Here is a 16,266-nt window from a genome sequence, read left to right on the forward strand (position 1 = left end):
TCCCTGCCGGTTCAGGCGAACAGGTAGGAAAAAATGCTTTAAAAAGTGAAAAAAAGTTGGCCATGCCCACCCAGTCACATAACACCCTCCCACCAAGCCACACCCACAGAACTGGTGGCAAAATATTTAGATTTCACCACTGCTTTTATCTCTTCTCTAGTCTGCAGCTCTCCCCTCCCTCCGTTTCTCAAGGTCATTTGCTCATACCAATACATATAGAACTTACTATTCATTTAGCGCCTGTTTGAAGTTACAAGGACACTGGAAAGAAAGTGACTTATGACCGCTTTTCCTACTTCCAACCGTTGCAGCCTCCCCGTGGTCACGTGATCAAAATTAAGACGCTTGGCAACTGATTCATATTTATGACGGTTGCAGTGTCCCGGGGGTGAGGGTGGTGGGGAGAGTGATGTGATTCCCTTTTGCGACTTTCTGGCAGGTAGTCAATGGGGAAGCCAGGTTCACTTAACAACTGTGGCGGTAACTTAAAAGAGGCAGTGGTTCATTTAACGACAGTGGCAAGGAAGATTGTAAAATGGGGCAAATTTCATTTTGGGCTCAATTTTGGTCGTCAAAGACTACCTGTATATCCCCCAAACTCGTCAGGCCTTCACAAAGAGCCCAACTGCTCATGCCTCCCCAAACTCTTATTATGTGAAAATAATTTAATAAATACGTTAACTCAAAGCACTACAAAGACCCCAGCAATTTATCAGCCTCTTGGATGATCCCATATTGTCCTGCCCAAATATCTGATTTAAGAGCTCTAGATGGGGAGGGTGAGCTGCGAGAAATGCCCAGATGCATCACTAGGGGGCGCTGTGATGCCAGAACAATTTTTCTTGACATTTTTTTTTAAAAAATATATATCTTTCTAAAGGAATATAGCTTCTGCTTCTTTAAAGTTTTATTTCCCCTCTTTCCCCTCCCTCTTTCGGCTGAATAGCTAAAGAATTTTTAGCACAAGTATAAATGTATGTATGTATGTATATGTATATATATCCTGTGCTGTAATCATGCAATTATCCAGGAAGGCATCAGAGGACTGAAAAATCACAGTTTTAATTATGTCTTAATTGAGTGTACAGATGTTTAATGTGGCCCTAATTCTTTTTTTTAAAAAAAAAACTTTTCAGTTTTCCACATTTTTTATATTGTTATATAGAGCATCCCAACTTCTTCAAAAAACTCCTAAGGATTTTTTTTTAAAAAAAGAATGAACAACTCAAAATTGTAGAGTTAAAATACCTTAACCAGAATTTTATATAGACCATGGGTGGGGAACTGTGACCCCTTGATGACCTGCGGACTTCAACTCCCAGAATCCCTGAGACTGCAAAGAATTCTGGGAGTTGAAGTCCTCAGGTTACAAAGGGGCTGCCATAGTTCCACACACTCCCTGTCTATAGACCCTGAGAGATAAGTGCACATAAACAGGGGTGGGCTTCCAAAATTTTAGCAAGGGGTTCTCTGCCCAGTTGCTTGATGGGCGCGGCCATGGTGGGTGTGGCCTAGCCGGCCTGCTGCATCATGGCGGGGGGATTTTTGCCCTCCCCGGGTTTCTTTGAGCCTCCGGGCGGGTGAAAAAGGCCTCCACAGGCCCCGTTTCCGGCCTTTCCAAACTTCTGGTAGGCCTGTTTTTCACCCTCCCCGAGCCTCCGTATGCGCCCTGCACTTACCTGCATCCAAAACGGGGCATGTGGGGACTCCTGGAAGGGGTGGGCAGGGCCAGCCAGCAGTGGAATTTAGGGATTCTCTGAACTGCGCAGAATCTTAGCTAGAGGTTCTCCCCCACTCCTGCGAGATAGAGCATAGTGGAGTTTTCTTTTGATTAGGCTCGGATTAAGGCTGCGTGGGTTAGGATCGTAGGTTGAAATTTTTTTTTTTGTAAACGGCCGTCCTGGGATTGCAAGAGGCTTTCTCCGTTCATTAATTTAATGGGCAAATAAACCAGAATGACTTGCAAAGAGAAGCAATGTTTCCCATTTCCTGAAACCTTTTGCGGCCAAGGGAATCAAATCTGTTGTTTATTATTATTACTTTCTGGCATCGGAGGAACTGTTAAAAGGCAGGGGCAATCATACCTTGTCTGAAACCTCCTCGCTCGGTTTGGATGGCGTAGGCGGCCGTTTTGAAGCCAAACAAATAGCAACAACCCGAGAGAAAGTAAGTCTCCGTTTCTTATTCCAGAGTTTGGAAAAACAGGGAGATTATACAGCCAAACTATACATATATGCATTGTTATCATTATTACTCATTTATGTGACTATAACTATTCTCACACCATTTTATACATGATAGTCTAAATTTAACTAAGTTTGACTTAATTTTTATTTTAAACTTTGATTACATCATCCTGTGGCTTTCCAAAAGTGGTGCAGTTTTATATCTCGTGCCATTTGTAGAATTAATATTCTGGTTGTTTTCTTGATAGGTCTTATATGGACTTCTCTTCACACCTTGTTGCTCGTTGCATATTTTATGAATACTCAAAACCCTCCATTTGTTCCTTCCATCAACTTATCTTTGGTTATCATCGATAATTCTGTCAAGATTTCTCTCTTTACTTCCATCAAATTTTATCTCTCTTCTTCTTCTGTACTTTGAGGTATGAGATAGAGTTCCAGTCCATCTGCTTCCCCTTTCCATAGTCCACTCTTGCTATTTCCAACCACACTCAGTTTACTGTCAGTATCAACAGTTTTCTTATCTCTTTGCTACTTTTTTCCTTCAATTTTTGGAACTCTGTCCTCAACTTTCTCCATTTGATAAATGTCCTCAATTTTCCCATCTCTTTTTGCTGATCTTCGTTCTGTGTTCTCCATTCTCTCCTCAATTTTCTCTGTTATTACTAGTATTTTTTAAATTTCAAACATAATCATTTGCAATATTAATGTTTCTTTTTCATGTTGTGCCATTCTTCCAACATATAAACACTGCCAGTATAGCTTTCAAAGTTTTTTGTTATATTTCAAGCAAGTTCATTGTAATCTTTCAGTTCAAGGCTTTGTCTTCACTCTAGTCCAGCTACTGATAAAGCTCCCGAAGAGCACCTGTATAAACAATTAGTGCTCTTCCCACTATCTCTCTCAATAAACAAACTGAAATGCCTTGAAGTGTAACTCCAATGATCAAAGAGAAGAAAGAAAAAACAATATTTCCAAGCCTCCAGCCTTAAAGTGGCAGTGTTACTTTTCTCTCTCTCTGCTGTTACAGCCCTCTTTATTTCCAAACTTACGGAGAAAAATTCTTAAGAGAAAAGCAATCCAATCAAGCATTGTAAATTTTTTTTTATAGTTTACAAGTATATACAAAAAATGAAAGAAGAAAAAGTAGAAGAAGAAAAACTAACCCATCCAATTTAAAAAATAGGAAACATTTGCAGAAATTCCATCTGTAAAAAGAAAAATTAGAAAAAGATAACACACTAAGTTTATGTAGTTTAATCTCACCGCTTATTTTCTTCTGTATTTAATTTTAATTTAGTTATGATTTTCCTTGGGTAATCGCTTTTCTAATAATAACATTTCCTCACCAATTTGACACACTTTCTCTTCCACTTTCTTTCCTTTCCGGAGCTGTCCCAACTTCAACAGCTTCAAAGCTGCATTTCTGTCATTGGAAAAAAGAGCTTGCCCTGGATCAATCAGGGACTTTGCGGTGTCCCTGAGATCAGCAGGACGTACTCTTCACTATCACCGTCTCTACGGGATGGTTTAGGTCCAAAAGGACTGTCCGGTGACAGAAATATCAATATCTTGGAGCTCCAAGACTGCATGTCGTATCATCACGACGTCACCTCACTTCTCCAGAATCACTGTTGTTAAGCAAATCTGGCTTCCCCATTGGCTCTGCTTGTCAAAAGGTCGCAAAAGGGGGGGGGGGAGTCACATGACCAGGGACACTGCAACCATCATAAGGTTGCAGTGATAACTGAGCCAGTTACCAAGTGTACGAATTTCGATTAGTCAGAGGTGAGTTCTTACCGGTTCGAACCAGTTGGAACTGGTTCGGCCGAGGAGGTAGTAAATTGGCTGGCTATACCCCCGAACTGGTTCTATCGGTGGCACCTATGGTGCCGCCATCTTATTTTTTGCTTCTGCACATGCACAGAAGCAATTGTTTACTATCATGCATGTGCGCGTAGTATCCGTGCACGTGAAGCACGTCCCTGAGCAAACCGGCAGTAACAGAAGCCGGAAGTCACCCCGGATTAGATGACCATGGAGATGCTGCAATGGTTGTGCGTGTGAAAAACGGTCGTAAGTCACTTTCTTCAGTGCTGTTGTAAGTTCAAAGGATCACTAAACAAACTGTTGTAAGTCGTTTAGTGCTAGAGCCCACACAGGCTACCTACAAGCAGGCGGTTCTTCTGCTTCATGGTTCTCATGTTCAGGAAGAACCTGCTTCTATAAATCTTCCACCTGATGGTTACTGTTGTCCCGTTGGGCACTATGGAGAATAAATCCACTCCCACTTTCTTGGGACAGGACTTCAAGGACTGGGAGACTTCTATAATGTCTCTCCCCACCTCCATGCTTCCCTAGCTGTCTCTTCTTTAGGCTAAATGCACCCATTTCTTTTACTCATTTTGTGTTGTCCTTGGCAGGGGTGGGATTCAGTCGATTTGGACTGGTTCAGGCGAACCACTAGCTCCGACGATCAGCTGGGTAGAGAACCGGTTTGCTCCGACGAAAAGGTGGGCCTGCCCCCCCTGCCCCTGTGCTTTACTTAGCCACTTAGCCGAGGTGGCGCAGTGGTTAAATGCAGCACTGCAGGCTACTTCAGCTGACTGCAGTTCTGCAGTTCGGCTGTTCAAATCTCACCGGCTCAGGGTTGACTCAGCCTTCCATCCTTCTGAGGTGGGTAAAATGAGGACCCGGATTGTTGTTGGGGGCAATATGCTGGCTCTGTAAACCGCTTAGAGAGGGCTGAAAGCCCTATGAAGCGGTATATAAGTCTAACTGCTATTGCTATTGCTATATCCTCTCAGCTGATTCATGTGGCAGAATGGATTGCCATGCTTTGGCTGTGTTACTCCCCAAAAGTAACGTGGAAGGTAAGTTTTGTTAAAACTGAGCACCCGTGTTGAGCTCTAAATGTGCAATTGCAAAACACACGATCACCGAACTGGTTGTTAAACTGGCAGGATCCCACCACTGGTCCTTGGTGCTCTCTAAGCTTCACTGTTTTCTTGTAGACATTTCTTTACCCAACCTAACATCATCGGTGCCGGGGAGTGTGGTGTGCATTCCCTGTTTATAAACACCCCACAATAGGGCATCCTAGACTAACCTAAATCCCAAAACACTAAGGAATTTCTGTAGGCTTGGCCTTCAGACAAATAAGCTCTCAACAGGCACAGAGAGATAAGCTACGTTTACACATCGTTCAAAACAGCCAATACAGATAGTCCTCGACTTACAACAGTTCATTTAGTGACTGTTCAATGTTAAGAACGGCACTGAAAAAGGGATTTTCGACAGTTTTTCATACTTACGACCACTGCAGCAGCTCTATGGTTATGTGATCAACATTCAGATGCTTGATAACGGACTCATATTTATGACGGTTGCAGTTTCCCAGGGTCATGTAGATCACCTTTGGCGAGCTTCTCACAGCGGGGATGTCAGATTCACTTAACAGCCGTGTTACTAGCTTAACAACTGCAGTGATTTAACAACTGTGGCAAGAAAGGTTGTAAAATGGGGCAAAACTGACTGAACAACTATCTCACTTAGCAATAGCAATAGCAATAGCAATAATAGCAATAGCAGTAGACTTATATACCGCTTCATAGGCCTTTCAGGCCTCTCTAAGCGGTTTACAGAGAGTCAGCATATTGCCCCCAACAATCTGGGTCCTCATTTTACCCACCTCGGAAGGATGGAAGGCTGAGTCAACCCTGAGCCGGTGAGATTTGAACCGCTGACCTGCTGATCTAGCAGTAGCCTGCAGTGCTGCATTTAACCACTGCGCCACCTTGAAATAGAAAATGTGGGCTGCATTGTGGTCGTATGTCGAGGACTATCAGTAAAAAGCCAAGAAGCAAGCAAAAAGACCAGAACTGTCCTCTCTAGCAGCAACACCCAGATAAGCATGGATTAATACCAGACAAACAAGCAAGCAAGTAAAAAACAATTCCTTAAACAAGGAGCTACCCTAGGGGAAAACCACATTTAAACGTGAAGGGCAAGCTACTGTAAACGTGAAGGGCAAGCTACAGGGAGCAAACCTCACACTCTCTAGTACTGATGATACCTAGGGTTCTGACTAGGCTTCACCAAATCATGAAACAGACTCCTTGCACCCGAAAAAAACAAACCCTTTTTATTTGGTTAATGTGAATTTAGCATTCACATCCAGCAAAGTCTCAGCAAACAGTCTTTCAAGAGTGAATTGCAAACACAGACCTTATCAGTCCTTGGATAGTTGCCAGGTCGACTACTTCCAGAGGCGACGCTGTACAAGGAAATACTTGGCAAGGAGTCTCTCAGATGAGCAAATCTTCACACTAATGAACTAATTGTCCCCGGCAAACACCACTCCCTTTTTGCTCCTATGGGAGGGGCCATTCAGCGTTCCCCTTGTGCCTTTACTCCCAAGTCGACCTCTGTCTCTTAGCTGCTCCCTTCTCCTGGCAGCGCTGCGCATGCGCACATCGGGAACAGGCTCCAGCTGTTCTTCTGCCTCACTGATGTCTGACTCTGAAGGCAGCTGATAATTGTCGGACGGCCCTGGCCCCCTCTCTGCTTCCGACAGAGAGCCCTCCTCAGAGCCTCCCCCAGACTCCAGGACTGGCCCATGTGCCTCCCCAACCTCCTCACTCTCCGAATCTGCTGCCAGCTCTGCTGGCTGCTGGCGGGCCACAACACCTGGTTGGGTAATGTAACATCTGCAACCAAGCCCAGCGGGCACAAACTCCCAGTTCAACCTTGAGTTACATATATTCTCTTCTGTTGGATGTATTGTTTTTGGCTTCTTTATTTGTTTGATTGATGCTGCTCAAATCTAGTAGGTTCTGGGTAGCCTCCGGCATAAATATAAAGCAACAGATACACAGAAAAACAACAGATATGCAGTTAAAATTCACATAGCAATAAACAATCGAGCAGATCTTTTCCTCCTTTGAGCATTTCGAGCTAATGTCAGTTCTGGGAGCCCCATTTTAACAAGGACTTGGAGTGGGGGCGGGGGCGGGGGAGAAAACAACCTGGCACAGGTTTGATCATGAGACTAGAAACTCACTCCTCTGCAGGTTGTGTTCAAAAGAAACCGAACGTTTCCAGTTTTGAGAAGAGACGACTGTGGGGAAGATGGGGTGGCTCTCTTCAATTATTTCAGAGCAATGCTCAGAAGCAGTCGAGACCCGTTCTCCACCATTTCAGAGGGAAGGAACTTGCAGTAATAAATTTAAGTGACAGGCATGCAAGTTAGGAAATAAAACAAACTGCCAAGAAAGACAAAAGTTTGTCCGGAACAAAGAATTTCAGAAGAGCTGTTAGAAGAGACAAAAAGCAACATTGCAACAACATCTGTAAGACATTAAGATAAAGTAAAGGTAAAGGTTCCCCTCGCACATATGTGCTAGTCATTCCCGACTCTAGGGGGCAGTGCTCATCTCCGTTTTAAAGCCGAAGAGCCAGCGCTGTCTGAAGACGTCTCCGTGGTCATGTGGCTGGCATGATTAAATGCCGAAGGCGCACGGAACGCTGTTCCCTTCCCACCAAAGGTGGTTCCTATTATTCTACTTGCATTTTTTACATGCTTTTGAACTGCTAGGTTGGCAGAAGCCAGGACAAGTAACGGGAGCTCACTCCGTTATGCAGCGCTAGGGATTCGAACTGCCGAACTTTCTGATCGACAAGCTCAGCGTCTTAGCCACTGAGTCACCGCGTCCTCTAAGTAAGACATTAAAGATAGGCGAAAACATTCCAGTGTAAACTTTCGAAAAGATCTCCAAAATCAGGAGGCGAGTCCAACCTTAAATTGGGATGCTGAAGGATGCTAATTGACAACTGTTAACCGACTCCAAGAAAATCAAAGATGGAGGGAATACAGGTAGTCCTCAAGTTATAGAGCCAAGGTGGCGCAGTGGTTAAATGCAGCACTGCAGGCTACTTCAGCTGACTGTAGTTCTGCAGTCCAGCTGTTCAAATCTCACCGGCTCAGGGTTGACTCAGCCTTCCATCCTTCCGAGGTGGGTAAAATGAGGACCCGGATTGTTGTTGGGGGCAATATGCTGACTCTGTAAACCGCTTAGAGAGGGCTGAAAGCCCTATGAAGCGGTATATAAGTCTAACTGCTGCTATTGCTATGACCATAATAGAGCCTGCTCATTATGGTCGTTGAGCCTTTGAGAGTCATAAAGCAGGTCATTACGTGACTGGCTCGATTTGAAGCCCTTTCCACCACCACCCCAGGCAATCATTAAGTGAACCCACTGTTTGCTATCAGAATAAACCTCCAAGTGGCCTCAGTGACTCTCAGAAAGAGAACCAACAACCAGAGGACTGCGAGGAATATAAACCCTTCCATCCTCCACCTTTCAGTCAGAACTGAAGGAGCTTCTTGGATGAGAAGCAAAACATCTTCAAGGAAAAACAAAGAAAGTCCAGTTGCCTTTCGGAAAAAGTACCTTTGGGACAACCCTGATATGGATGACCGAAGATTTCCAGAGACGTACAATAAAAACATACCCATAAAAAAAACAATTAAAATTGCAGAAGTGAAACAAAGACTAAAAACTATTTTGAAACGATCCAACCGGCTGTCCAGCCTTTTGGCTATCATACAAAAGTCAAGAAGTCTGCTGGCCTTTTCGATGTGCCCTTAGGCTTTTAAATTTGAAAAGGGCAGCTTTGGGTTTGAAGCAGGGGGGGGGGGGAAACGCATTCAAGGAAAAAGGAATATTGTGAGAAGTTTAATCCAGAAAAGATTAACTTGGGAGAACAGGTTTTTCAATGCATATTTAAATATGAAGGAAACAATTGTTGCCATGAAAGGCAGCTCCCGTTTCCCCATGGCGGATTTTGATCTTAGCACTGAATTATTCTTTCTGTCATTGTCTTCCCAGACATCATAAAGCGTCCCTGTTAAAGAGAGAAACCCTGGCTCTTTTTATTTCATCTAATTAGTTTGCCCGCTGCAGCCTTGGATACGGAAAAATTGAGTTTCATCCAGTAGCTGTCAAAAAGCCGCCGCGTCCTGCCTTAAGATAGAATATTGCATCCAGTTTTGGTCACCGTATTATATATATATATATATAAAAAAACATATGGAGATTTCGAAAGAGTGCAGATAAGGGCGGCTAAAACGATTAAGGAGATGAAAACATCTGAAGAACAGTTGCAGGAATTGGGTATGGAATGGATGGTGTAGAGCAGCGATAGCAAACCTTCTTTGGCTGCTGTGCCAAAAGCGGGGGGAGCACAGAGGGGTCGCACGCCGGTGTGCCACACCCATAATGCTATGTGCCCGACTCCCCCCCCCACTTTTGCCGCAGTTTTTTTGCCTTCCCCAGGCTCCAGAGGCTTTCTAGGAGCCTGGGGAGAGCAAAAACAGCCTCCCCGTCCCTACCCGGATGCCCTCCGGAGGGTGAAAAACGGACCTACGGGGAACCCGGAAGTTCAGGAATGGTGACTTCCAGTTTGTCCGTAGGGCCGATTTTTGATCTCCAGAGCCTTCAGGAGGCTTCAGGCTTCCCTGAAGGCTCCGGAGGGCGGAAAATGGACCTACGGACAAACCAGAAGTCACTACCGGTTTGCTCGTAGGTCCGTTTTGTTGAGGACTTGGAAAGTCCTCGACGTACGACCTGGCGGCTGGCAACAGGCCAGGCAGCGCCCTGATTGGCTCCGGAGGCTTCAGGGAAGGCTCCTGAAGGCTCCAGAAAGCGAGAAAGGCTCCTATGAGCAAACAGGAAGTCCGTTCCCAAACTTCCGGTTTGCCCGTAGGGCTGGTTTTTCGCGCTTTGGAGGCTTCAGGGAACAGCCTTAAAAGAAGACCAGCGCGCATAGTAAAAAACAAAATTGAATTTCACCACTGGGGCCAACCTATTCTTCAAAGCCCCCGAGGGCAAGGCAAGAAGCAAGAGATAGATGTAACGTTCCCGTGGTTCGCCCATGAGGCCAATGTTGAGAAAAGACAGGAGACAACCTTTCTCGGGATGGAGCGACCCAGATTGGGGTCTGAGAGCCCCTTTTATTGAGATAGGACAAAGGCAGGAGGAGCAATAGCATGTGAGTAAAAACAGCCTGTAAAAGTACAATTTCTAATCTACTGCTCAGTCTATATATGGTCAAATCCTGGGCGTCATTGGTAGGGCACATCTCAGAATGTTATGTTATTCACTATCAGGATGTTATGGAGTTTTAGGAGTTTGTTTTCTCCTGTGTGATTCAGCGTGACTCTGCAAGCCCTAGTATGAACTAGGCCATGTGGGACACACACCTACACAAGGAACTATATTACAACAGATAGAAACTAATCAAGGAGAGAAGCAACTTAGAACTAAGGATAAATTTCCTGACAATTAAAACAATTAACCAGTGGAACAACTTGCCTCCAGAAGTTATGGGTGCTGCTCCAGCACAAGAGGTTTTTAAGAAGAGGCTGGAGAGCCACTTGTGTGGAATGGTATAGCGTCTCCTGCCGGAGTTGGGGTTGGACTAGAAGACCTTCAAGGACCCTCCCAACTCTGTTATTCTGTTAAGAGGAGGAAAAGGAACAAAGATAAGGAAGTCAAGGAGGACAAGGAGGCTAAAACATATGAAGAACAGGAACTGGGTCTGTCTAGTTTAATGAAAAGAAGGACTAGGGGAGACATGATAGCAGTCTTCCAATATCTCAGGGGTTGCCACAAAGAAGAGGGAGTCAAACTATTCTCCAAAGCACCTGAGGGCAGGACAAGAAGCAATGGGTGGAAACTAATCAAGAAGAGGACCAACCTAGAAATAAGGAGACATTAACTAATAGTGAGGACAAGTAACCAATGAACTAGCCTCCAGAAATTGTGGGTGCTCCAACATTGGAGGTTTTTAAGAAGAGGTTGGACAGCCACTTGTCTGGAACGATATAGGTTCTCCTGCTTGAGCAGGGGGGGTTGGAATAGAAGACCTCCAAGCCTTCATACTGGCTGGGGAATTCTGGGAATTGAAGTCCACCCAACTTCAAGGGGCCAAGTTTGAGAAACGCTGATTTAGGTGCTAATTTCCTCCTGATTTGCGTGCTTTTATGTTCACCTGCTCAGCGCCCAAGATAATTGTGTTGCTCTCCAACCTACCAGCTTATAAAAAGCTGCTGGAAACATCCTCTCCAACTTTCAGAGCCTCCACCTTATCATTAGGTGAACGGACTCTTGGGAGATCCCTGAGCTGCGTTTTCTCCTGAGCATTTGCTCCAGGGGTGAAATCCAGCAGGTTCTGGAGAACCGGTAGTAGACATTTTGAGTAGTTCGGAGAACCGGCAAATGCCACCTCTGGCTGGCCCCAGAGTGGGGTGGGAATGGAGATTTTGCAGTATCCTTCCCCTGCCACGCCCACCAAGCCACACCCACCAAGCCACACCACACCCACAAAACCACATCACACCCACCAAGCCACGCCCACAGAACCAGTAGTAAAAAAAAAATGAATTTCACCACTGATTCGCTCCTTCGTGAAGAGGCTGCATTTACATGCCAGAAAATAATCAGGAAGGGCGACTGAAGGGGGGGAGGGAAGCGAGTGAAATTACACATACTGTTGGTAAAATCCCCTTCCTTTCCTTCTTTCCTTCCTTCTTTCCTTCCTTCCCTCCCTTCCATCCATGCTTTCTCCTCTCTTAGCCATCTCACTTAGATGTATGCCAAGGCAAGCTTTAAAACTACCAGGAGATTTTTATTTTATTTTTTGCTGGCAGGAGATATTGCAGTTTGCCTGTCTGTCTGTCTGTCCACCTACCTACTTACCTATCTGCCTATCTACCTGTCCACTGCCCTACCTACCTGCTTACTTGCCTTCCTATCCATCATCTGCCTGTCAGTCTCTAACTCTCTGCCTCACTATCTACCTCTCTAGCTCTCTTTCATCCATCCATCCATATTTGTCTATTTACATCTATCTATATCTCTCTTATCCATCCATCCATCCATCCCTCCGTCTGTCTATCCATCCCTATCCCTATCCCCGCTCTTTATCATATCATATCTATCTATGGAAATAATCAATCAGCTGCCAAAGACAGCTTTACTTGAAACAGCTTCCACCTGCAACAATGCTTTTTACACAATCAAACCACATCTGCCTATCCCGAGTGTTTCTCAACCTTGGGAACTTTAAGGCACATAGACTTCAATTCCCCAAATTCCTCAGCCAGCATGTTGGGTGGAAGTCCACACATTTAAATTTCCCATGGTTGAGAAATGTTGAACTAAAGAGAACTTCAAACCACAGAGTTTTCAGGCTAGAGTGCTCCTGTGGCCTTGACTAACAAATGACATCCACTCTGGCCACCAAATAAACTTTCTCTCTCCTCTGTTTCTCTCTCTCCCTCCCTGCCTCCTTCTCCCTCCTCTCTCCCCTCCATCTCCATCTCTCCTTCCCTCTCCCCCTCCCTCTCTCTGCCTCCGTCTCTTGCTCCTCTCGTCTTCCCTTCCTCTCTTCTCTCCCTCCCTCTCCATCTCTCCTCTCCCTCCCCTCACTCCTCTCTCCCTCTCCCTTTCTGTCTCCCCCTCTCCATCACGTTCTCTCCTTCCCTCCCTCCCTCTCCCTTCTCATTCCCTTCATCTCCCTCTCTCCCCCTCCATCTCCCTCTCTCCCTCTCCCTCCCCCTCTCCGTCTCTCCCTCCCTCCATCTTCCCTCCCCATCCCCATCTCTCATCTCCCTCTCCTCCCTCACTCCTCTCTCCCTCTCCCTTTCTCTGCCTCCCCCTCTCCATTGCTCTCTCGCCTTCCCTCCCTCCCTCCCTCTCCCTTCTCATTCCCTTCATCTCCCTCTCTCCCCCTTCCTCTCCTTCCCCCCTCTCCGTCTCTCCCTCCCTCCATCTTCCCTCGCCATCTCCATCTCTCATCTCCCTCTCCTCCCTCACTCCTCTCTCTGCCTCCCCCACTCCATTGCTCTCTCGCCTTCCCTCCCTCCTCTCCCTCCCTCTCCCTTCTCATTCCCTTTATCTCCCTGTCCCCCTCCATCTCCCTCTCTCTTCCCCTTCCCTCCCCCTCTCTCCCTGTCTCTCCCTCCCTCTCTCCACTCTCCTTCCCTCCCTCCCTCCTCTCTCTCTCCCTCCTTTCTCTCTCCCGCTCCCTCTCTCTCATTTTCCTTGTGCTTTGCTGTTACGCAGAGAACAAAAGCGAGATTTTTTCTGAAAAAGGCTCCTGAATTTCATTGCTGAGCTGGAAATAGCTTCCTGGCGATGTGAAGGAAGGTGTCAGGATGGTGACAGCAAAAGAGGAGGAAAAAAGAGGAGACTGGTGCGAGTTTGCTTTGTAGCTCTTTTTCCGATTCTGATTCCAGATTTTCCCTATGGCAAGATTGCCGTCACCGCTGAATTCTTGCAAGAGGGATACCCTAATTCCCCCTTCACCCCCGCCAAAAAAAGCCCAGTCTGCTCCTTCATGTTGCTAAGCCTCAAATCTGGTGTAAAGTGTTTCTGTAGCAGCAATTCCCCTAAGGTAGACTGCTTTTGAGCAAAGAAGATCCATTTAGCCCCCACATTTCAGAGGCTGCCTGTTAAGACTGGCACGTTCAGGAGCTTCATTCAGTCTGTCCAGAGAGCCCGAGATAGTATCCTGACCAGCCCCAGCTTGAAATATGTTTGTCCTGCAAATTTTTTCCTTCCTTCCTCCCTTTCCTTTCCTTCCTTATTTGCTTCCTCCTTCACTCTCTCTTTCCTTCATTTCTTCTTTCCTTCCTTCCTTCCTTCTTTCTCTCCTCCTATTCCTCCCTTCCTCTCGTCTTTCCTTTTTTCTCATTTACTCATTTGCTTCCTCCCTCCCTCTTTCCTTCCTGTTTCTTTTCTTCCTTCCTTCTTCCTCCCTCCTATTCCTCCATCTCTTTCCTTTATTTCTTCTTCTTTCCTTCCTTCTTTCTCTCTCCTCCTATTCCTCCCTCCCTCTCTTCTTTCTTTTCTTTCTTGCTCCTTTCCTTTGTTCATTTTCTTCCTCCCTCCCTCTTTCCTTCCTGCTTTTCTTCCTTCCTTCTTCCTCCCTCCCTCCTATTTCTCCCTCTCTCTTTCCTTTATTTCTTCTTTCCTTCCTTCCTTCTCTCTCCTCATATTCCCCCCTCCCTCTCTTTTCTTCTTTTTATTTTCTTGCTCCTTTCCTTTTATTTGCTTCCTCCCTCCCTCCCTTTTTCCTTCCTGCTTTTCTTCCTTCCTTCTTCCTCCCGCCCTCCTATTCCTCCCTCTCTTACCTTTATTTCTTCTTCCTTCTTTCCTTCTCTCTCCTCCTATTCCTCCCTGCCTCTCTTCTCTTTTTATTTTCTTGTTCCTTTCCTTTCTTCATTTGCTTCTTCCTTCCCTCCCTCTTTCCTTTCCGTTTCTTCTTTTCTTCCTTTCTTCTTCCTCCCTCCCTCCTATTCCTCCCTCCCTCCCTTTGTCCTCATCTGTTTTTCCTTCCTTAAACTGTATCAAAATGCATAGGCTGTAATCAGTTGCAGAGGAGAAAATGCCTGTTCCACGTGTGGGATTTGGTGCCCGTGTTCAGCCTCCTCCAGGATTTCCTCTGTTACTTATTGATATAGTTATCAGACCGTTTCATACACACACACAGCACACACACACACACACACACACACACACACACACACACACACACACATATGTCTCGGGACTTTGGGCAGAGCACAAGGATCAAAACCCAAGCCAATCAGAAGTCGAGAGTCACCAAAGCCATTGGGGAGTCAGGCAGCCCATCAACGGAATAAATAAATAAACAACCAGAAGGAAAAAAAGAGTAAGGGAAAAAAAAGGTGGCAAAACAAACGCCAATTATAGGAAGGACAAATTCACAGCGACATCCTCACCTAACCTCCAGATGCCACGCCCAAGGTTTGTTTGCCAAATTGAACGTAGATGAAACCCCAAAGCGCAGGCAGAACCATAGACAAAGAACTAAAGAAGATTGCAAGCGCTCAGATTAGACTCAGCTGTGGGGCTGTTCCCCTTGGTGGGTTTTCGAAGAATTTCACGAATTGTTTTCTTTACACTATCCAGAAATAATAGTGAAAACGTCCATTACTATTAGAATAGAATTGAATAACAGAGTTGGAAGCAGGGGTGGGTTCCTGCCAGTTCTCACCTCTTCTATAGAAGAGGTTCCACAAATCTACCGTGCCGTTTAAAACCGGTTCCAGCTCCCTCCCCCCCACATCATCAAGATGAAGAGTGAGAGGAGGAATTCTGGGAGTGGAAGTCCACAGGTCTTAAAGCTGTCAAGTTTGAACACCCCTGGGTTTTTTTTCTACAGGGTTAGGGGTGCAAGGGTCTTGTAACTTGACAGCTTTAAGACTTGCATGCTTCAAATGCCAGAGTTTCTAACCCAACATGACTGGAGGAGGAATTCTGGGAGTTGAAGTCCACAAGTCTTAAAGCTGTCAAGTTTGAACACCCCTGGGGTTTTTCTTTCTAAAGGGTTAGGGGTGCGATGGTCTTGTAACTTGACAGCTTTAAGACTTGCGTGCTTCAAATGCCAGAGTTCCTGAGCTAACATTTTGGTTGCTAAGCAAGAGTGTTCTTAAGTGAGTTTCACCACATTTTACAAGTTGGTCACGGCCACCCAGTCACATGGCTGGCAAGCCACTCCCACCTGGTCACATGGTCAGCAAGCCACTCCCACAAAGCAGGCCACACCTACAGAAGAGGTTCTAAAAAATTTTGAAACCCACCACTGGTTGGAAGGGACCTTGGAGGTCTTCTAGTCCAACCCCCTGCTTAGGCAGGAAACTCTACACCACTTCAGACAAATGGTTCTCCAACATCTTAAAAACTTCCAGTGTTGGAACATTCACAATTTCTGGAGAGAAGCTGTTCCACTGATAAATTGTTCTAACTGTCAGGAAATTTCTCCACAGTTCTAAGTTGCTTCTCTCCTTGATTAATTTCCACCCATTGCTTCTTGTCCTGCCCTCAGGTGCTTTGGAGAATAGTTTGACTCCCTCTTCTTTGTGGCAGCCCCTCAAATATCGGAAGACTGCTATCATATCACCCGTAGTCCTTCTTTTCATTAATTGAAGTGGGGGGGGCAGCGTGGTGACCCAGCAGTTAAACCACTGGGCTTGTCAGCTGGAAAATGT

At 45.6% G+C, this 16,266-nt stretch overlaps 1 protein-coding gene across 1 annotated transcript in view; it reads left to right on the plus strand.

Annotated features, from left to right (window-relative positions):
* Window positions 1–1,771: 1,771 nt before the first annotated feature.
* LOC106554879 (C2 calcium-dependent domain-containing protein 4C) overlaps window positions 1,772–16,266 on the plus strand; it is a 79,050-nt gene continuing 64,555 nt past the window's right edge. The window contains exon 1 of the mRNA XM_087703307.1: window positions 1,772–2,166. The gene's annotated coding sequence lies outside the window, so the exon portion shown is untranslated. The remainder of the gene's footprint in view (window positions 2,167–16,266) is intronic.

Source organism: Thamnophis sirtalis, unplaced genomic scaffold, assembly GCF_051295495.1.
Source record: "Thamnophis sirtalis isolate CommonGarterSnake01/CBP01778 unplaced genomic scaffold, rThaSir2_p1.2 scaffold_1, whole genome shotgun sequence".
Classification (NCBI taxonomy): Eukaryota; Metazoa; Chordata; class Lepidosauria; order Squamata; family Natricidae; genus Thamnophis; species Thamnophis sirtalis.